A 6,624-nucleotide genomic window follows, 5' to 3' on the forward strand; every position below is an offset into this window, starting at 1 on the left:
AAGGTTGCACAGGACCAGTGCAGCCAAAGGGCCTCACCTGTGCGGCTGTCTCCTGCCCGTGGAGGCAGGAGCTCCCTGAGTCCCCACGCGACCTTCAGACGCAGGCGTCATGTTGCACATTTCTCAGAAGAGAAGACTGAGGCCCCGAGAGGTAGAGTCACATTTCCTGGAGCATCTCCCCTTTGGATCAGACTCCAGGGCCCTTACAACGGTCTGCAGGCCTACCCTCCCCTCATTCCCTTCATCCTCTCCTCTCCTTCACTCACTACAGCCACCCTGGCCTCCTGGCTATTGTTTGAACAAATCAAGCAACTCCTTCCTCAGGGCCTTTGCACTGGCTGTTCCCGCTGCCGGGAATGTCCTTCCCTCAAACACCTGCATCACCCCAGTCAGGTCTCTGCTCAAATGTCACCTCCTCAGAGGGGTCCCCTGTATACCCAAAGTTGTCTGGCTTTATTCTTCACAGCGTTTATCGCTTACACAACTAACCCAACTTTACATTTTATATTTCTTCTTTTTTTTCTTTTTTGAGACAGAGTCTTGCTCTGCTGCCCAGGCTGGAGTACCACGGCACAATCACAGCTCACTGCAGCCTCGAACTCCTGGGCTCAAGTAATCCTCCTGCCTCAGTCTCCTAAGTAGCTGGGACTACAAGTGCTCACCACCATGACCATGATCTGCTAATTATGTGTGTGTGTGTGTATATATGCGTGTGTGTGTATGTATGCATGTGTGTGTGTGTGTGTGTGTGTGTGTATATATATATATATTTTTTCTTCCTGAGATGGAGTCTCACACTCTCGTCCAGGCTACTAGAGTGCAGTGGTGCAATCTTGGCTCACTGCAACCTCCACCTCCCAGGTCCAAGCGATTCTCCAGCCTCAGCCTCCTGAGTAACCAGGATTACAGGTGCCTGTCACCACGCCCAACTAATGTTTGTATTTGTGTAGAGACGGGTTTCACCATGTTGGCCAAGCCGGTCTTGAACTCTATCTAGAATATACAATATATCAAACATTTCAACAGAAAAAAAAAATGTGACTTTTTTTTGGGTGGGTTGGGGGGAGATGGAATCTCAATCCGTCACCCAGGCTAGAATGCAGTGGCATGATCTCAGCTCACTCCAACCTCTGCCTTCCAGGTTCAAGTGATTCTTCTGCCTCAGCCTCCTGAGAAGTTGGAACTATAGGCTTGCACTGCCTTGCCCAGCTAATTTTTGTATTTTTAGTGGAGTCGGGGTTTCACCGTGTTGGCCAGGCTGGTTTCGAATTCCTGACCTCAAGTGATCAGCCCGCATCGGTCTCCCAAAGTGCTGGGATTATAGGATTGAGCCTTGGCCGGGCGCGGTGGCTCACGCCTGTAATCCCAGCACTTTGGAAGGCCGAGGCGGGCGGATCACAAGGTCAGGAGATCGAGACCATGGTGAAACCCCGTCTCTACTAAAAATAGAAAAAAATTAGCCGGGCGCAGTGGCGGGCGCCTGTAGTCCCAGCTACTCGGGAGGCTGAGGCCGGAGAATGGCGTGAACCCGGGAGGCGGAGCTTGCAGTGAGCCGAGATTGCGTCACTGCACTCCAGCCTGGGTGACAGAGCGAGACTCCGTCTCAAAAAAAAAAAAAAAAAAGGATTGAGCCATCACGACTGGCCATTTTTTTGTCTTTTTGATGACAACATCTTGCTCTGTCATCCAGGCTGGAGTACAGTGGCACAACTACAGCTCACTGCAGCCTCCAATTCCCGGGTTCAAGCAATCCTCCCACATCAGCCTCCCAAGTGAGTAGCTGGGACCACCCTGTGCACCATCACACCTGGCTATTTTTAACTTTTTGTGCAGACAAGGTCTCACTGTGTTGCTCAGGCTGGTCTCGAACTCCCGGCTTCAAGCCGCTGTCCTACCTCTGCCTCCTAAAGTGCTAGGATTATAGGCGTAAGCCGCCATGGCTGGTCAACAATATAATTTTTTAAATGGGCAAATTATCTTAACAGACATTTCTCAAAAGAAGACATACAATGGCCAACAAATATATGAAAACATACTTAACATCGTTAACTCATCAGTGAAACGCAAATCAAAACCACAATGAGGTATTATTTCACCTGAGTTAGGATGGCTGTCATCAAAAAGACAAAAAATGGCCTGTTGTGATGGCTCACGCCTGTAATCCCAGCGCTTCAGGAGGCCGCTGTGGGCGGATCACTTGAGGTCAGGAATTCGAAACCAGCCTGGCCAATATGGTGAAACCTCGACTCTATTTTTGTAAAAATACAAAAATTAGCCAGGTGTAGTGTTGCAAACCTGTAATCCCAGCTACTTGGGAGCCTGAGGCAGGAGAACCACTTGAACCCAGGAGGCAGAGGATGCAGTGAGCTGAGATGGCGCCATTGCACTCCAGCCTGGGCAACAGAGAGAGGTTGGTTCCCTCTCAAAAAAAAAAAAAAAAGGAACAAGGATTCAACAGCTTTGAGGGCCATGGTGAGGATTTTGGCCATCATCCCGAGTGAGGTAGGAGCCACAGAGGCTGGATGGGTTCGGATTCAGATTCTTCGGATTCAGGTTCTTTTTTTTTTTTTTTTTTTAAGATGGAGCCTTGCTCTGTCACCCAGGCTGCAGTGCAGTGGCTCACTACAACGCCCTGCCTCCGGGGTTTAAGTGATTCTCCTGCCTCAGCCTCCCCAGTAGCTGGGATTATAGGCATGTGCCAACACACCCAGCTAATTTTGTTGTTGTTTTGTTTTGTTTTTTGAGACAGAGTTTCGCTCTTGTCTCCCAGACTGGAGTGCAATGGCACCATCTTAGCTCGCTGCAACCTCTGCCTCCTGGGTTCAAGTGATTCTCCTGCCTCAGGCTCCTGAGTAGCTGGGATTATAGGTGCACACCACCACGCCAAGCTAATTTTTGTATTTTTAGTAGAGACGGGGTTTTGCCATGTTGGCCAGGCTGGTCTAGAACTCCTGACCTCAGGTGATCCACCCGCCTCGGCCTCCCAAAGTGCTAGGATTACAGGTGTGAGCCATCATACCTAGCCCTGATTCAGATTCTAACAGGATCCCTCTGGCCATCAGGTAGAAAGAGACTGTTGGGGGCAGAATTGTGCTGCAAGGGATGAAAAGAGTTAGGGGTCTCCAAGCTTTGAGCCTGAGCCACTGCAAAGATGAAGCTGCCATTTCTGAGGCCAGAGCCTGCAGGCAGGGCTGGGTTGGAGGTCGGAATGAAGATATGCCTTGTTTAAGGCCAATGAGCAGGGAGCCTCACCCGAGGCACACAGGCTCCAGGCGGGAAGTTGGCGACGAGTTGTGGACTGTGGTTTTCACCCGCCTCGTGGGGCCCCCTCATCCTCTCCCCGAACTTCCCCTCACGACCTGGTGGAGCCAGCTTTGTTTGTTTCCCTCCCATCATCCGTTTCATGATGGGGAAGGCTGGTTTTCCCCTAACCCAGCAGACACCTCTTCCCTCAGCCTGTCCCTGACCCTCCCACCTCGGGAAGCCCCAGGCGGGCCTCCCAGAATGTCCCGGCAGGATGGGGCTACTGCTACCATTCATCCAGCCAGATGAACCCCAAAAGGGGAAGTGGGTCACCCATAGTCACCCGGCCCATGGTCAGCTGGGGACTTCAGGATCTCATCTCTTCACTGCCCCACCGCAGCGCTGGGAGGCTTTCCATGCACGCTTCTCATCCTCCCCACATTTCACACGAGAAAGCAGGGGCTCCAAGAGAAGCCCACACTCACCTAAGGATCTCCAAAGATGGGGGTGTCTGGATTTGAACTTAGGTCCTGGCAGATGTTGTAAGCTCAGAGGAGAAGGCAGAGAGGGTGAACAGAACCCAGCCCTGCCCTCCCAGATCCAGTGGGAAGGCAGACTTGTCCCCAGGTAATAATGACTCAGTAGAATTCACAGCCTGGGATGGAGGAGCCCAGGAGGCTGCAGGAGCTCAGAGCGGGTGCCTGACCCAGACTGGGGTCAAGGAGGGCTTCCTGGAGGAAGGGACAGCTCATCTGATACCTAGAGGATGAATGGGGGTTACTAGGTATAAATAGTGCAGGGAGAGGGAAGAGTATGTACAAAAGCCCAGGGTTGAGAGGGAACCTAGGGGCTTCCAGCAAGGCGCGGCGGCTCACACCTGTAATCCCAGCACTCTGGAAGGCTGAGGTGGGCGAATCATCTGAGGTCAAGAGTTCAAGACCAGCCTGGCCAACATGGTGAAACCCTGTCTCTACTAAAATACAAAAATTAGCCAGGCGTGGTGGCCTGCACCCACAATCCCAGCTACTCGGGAGGCTGAGGCACGAGAATTGCCTGAACTTGGGAGGTGGAGGTTGCAGTGAGCCGAGATCACACCACTGCACTCCAGCCTGGGCAACGAAGTGAGATTCCATCTTTCTCTCAAAAAAAAAAAAAAAAGTGGGAACCCAGGGGCTTCTAAATCCAACCATGTCCTGACCCTGATTAAAATCTCCTACGACTGCCCTGGCAAACTCTTTAGTTTGGCATTCATTCATTCATTCAATAAACATTCCCTGGAGTGCATTGTCAGTGTCAGGCCCCAGGGGAACGCAGCAGTGACCACGACAGCCCCACCAGACCGTGACCCTGACCAGGGAGCTCACGAGTGCAGAGACATCTACTCCAAGACCTGAAGGAGGAGTAGGAGAGATGCTGGGGAAGAGGCAGGGAAGGGTGTTCCTGGCAGAGGGAACAGCCTGTGCGAAGGCCTGAAGGTAAGTTTTGCATATGACACCTTTGAGAAACTACTCATTGTTCAACTGAAGCAGAGGCTTGTTCAGAAGAAGTCAGCCTTGTGGCCGGGTGTAGACTTCCTCCCAGGGCACCGGGGAGCCACCGTGGAGTTGTGAGCAAGGGAGAGACAGGGGTAGGCTTGTACTTCCCAGAGACTCCCCCAGCTGCCATGTGCAGGGTGAATGGAGTGACGCATAGAACCCAGTTTCAGGGGGTAGTTTGGGACTTGGACCCAGGTCCCAGGGAGAGAGTCCAAGGAGCCCTTCTCTGGTCTTCCAAGGCGCCGCTCTCCCCAAGTTCCAGATGGAGGGCGTGCCCATGGCAACCGCTAGGTGGTGCCCGTACACCACCAGCCAGGTCTTTGTTTGCCAAAAGTAGATCAGGCCCAGAGCTGGACAGAACTGCCCCGGGATCAGGAGAGCAAATCCTCTCTGTCTTTAGGTCCTGGCTCCCTGGCCAGGCATCCTGGGCCCATTTGACTCCCGGGCTCAGGAAGGAGCTGGCTGAGCTGCAGCGAGTATGTTCTTTGTCTCTTTCCTTACCTTGGAATCTCAGACTGAAGCCACGTCTCTTTACTCACTTTGGAATCTCAGACTGGAGCACCCTGGCTCCCACTTCAGACAGGGGGATTCTTACCTCCCTCATCAGACTAGCAGACTCCTTGTCTCCCTACCAGTTTGAGGAGTTCCCCATTTCTATCATTCATTTGGAAGCTCATCAGCTCTCCCAGAAGGCATGGGAGCCCTTCAACACCCCCATCAGACTAGGACTACCCATCTCCCCCATCAGATTAGAAATGCATTGTCTCACACATCATAATGTTGCTCCTTACCTTCCCTGACAGACTGGAAATATAGACTGGACACTCGTTCTTGCTGCAGGGGACTTCTTATCTGCTTCACTGGATTTGGACAATCCTGTCTCCCTCATGGGATTTGGTGAGAGCTCCTTAGTTTCCTTATTTTTCTCACTGTGCTGGGCCACCTTGTCCCCCACCATCAGATTGGGGAACACCTTGTCTCCCAGTCAGACCAGAGGGTTGGACTCCTCCGCCCTTGCAAAGGTTCCTGAGTCCTTCTTACATCCATAGAAGGAACCATGCCTATTTTACCAAGAGGGAAACTGAGGCACAGAGAAGCAAATACCACTTCTCTGTCGAGCTGCAGATGCCTCCCCCTCCTCCTCCGCCGGCTGCTCTGCCCCCACCCTCTCCCGCCCCCGCCCCTGCCCTGGGTAACTCCCCTGGCACCGGGAGTAGGGGAATTTTGCCCTGCTGGCCTCTGCACCAACCACCTCCCCTTATCGGCAGCGTCGCCAGCCACCGGTGGCAGCCCAGGGTTAAAGTCCGGAGACAGCTCGGGCGCAAAGCGGATAGGGAAGGAGGAGTGGCGCCCAACCCAGAACGGGGACTCCCCGGAGGTCGAGCTCTCACGCTGCTGGGAGCAGAGGGGATGGGCAGGGCCGTGTCCCGTGGTAAGGTGTGGGTTCAATTCTTCTTTTCTAGTGTGGTCTTGAACCTGGAACTTCACCCCCACTGGGAGCCTCAGCTTCTCCAGCTTTAAGGAGTCAGGTGTGTGAAAACGCCCCAGCTCTGGAGTCAGACTCCAGGCGTTTGAATGCTGGCTCCTATAACCTGCTGTGTGAGATCTGGGGCCATCGAGCGCGTCTCTCTCAGCCTCAGTTTCCCCAGTTGTGCAATGAGGATCCCTACTGGGTGGTGGTGAAGGCTCCATGAGTTCACGCACAAGAAAACCTTGGGACAGTGGCTGATAGTGGCGTCAGCAAGCCAGCATGCACCCCACCCTTTCCTTCCAAGAAAATTGCCTCCTAAATCTATGGTTGGTAACCTTCACCCCTCCCTCTTTGACCCACCTCCTAACCCAGGCC

At 53.1% G+C, this 6,624-nt stretch overlaps 1 long non-coding RNA gene across 1 annotated transcript; it reads left to right on the top strand.

The window, feature by feature from the left end:
• The first annotated feature begins 5,184 nt into the window (after positions 1-5,184).
• LOC126943539 (uncharacterized) lies at positions 5,185-6,307 on the top strand. The gene is made up of 3 exons (XR_007721765.1): positions 5,185-5,254; positions 5,582-5,675; positions 6,242-6,307. It is a non-coding gene; the product is annotated as an uncharacterized LOC126943539 (long non-coding RNA).
• Positions 6,308-6,624: the final 317 nt, after the last annotated feature.

This window comes from Macaca thibetana, chromosome 19 (genome assembly GCF_024542745.1).
Source record: "Macaca thibetana thibetana isolate TM-01 chromosome 19, ASM2454274v1, whole genome shotgun sequence".
Classification (NCBI taxonomy): domain Eukaryota; kingdom Metazoa; phylum Chordata; class Mammalia; order Primates; family Cercopithecidae; genus Macaca; species Macaca thibetana.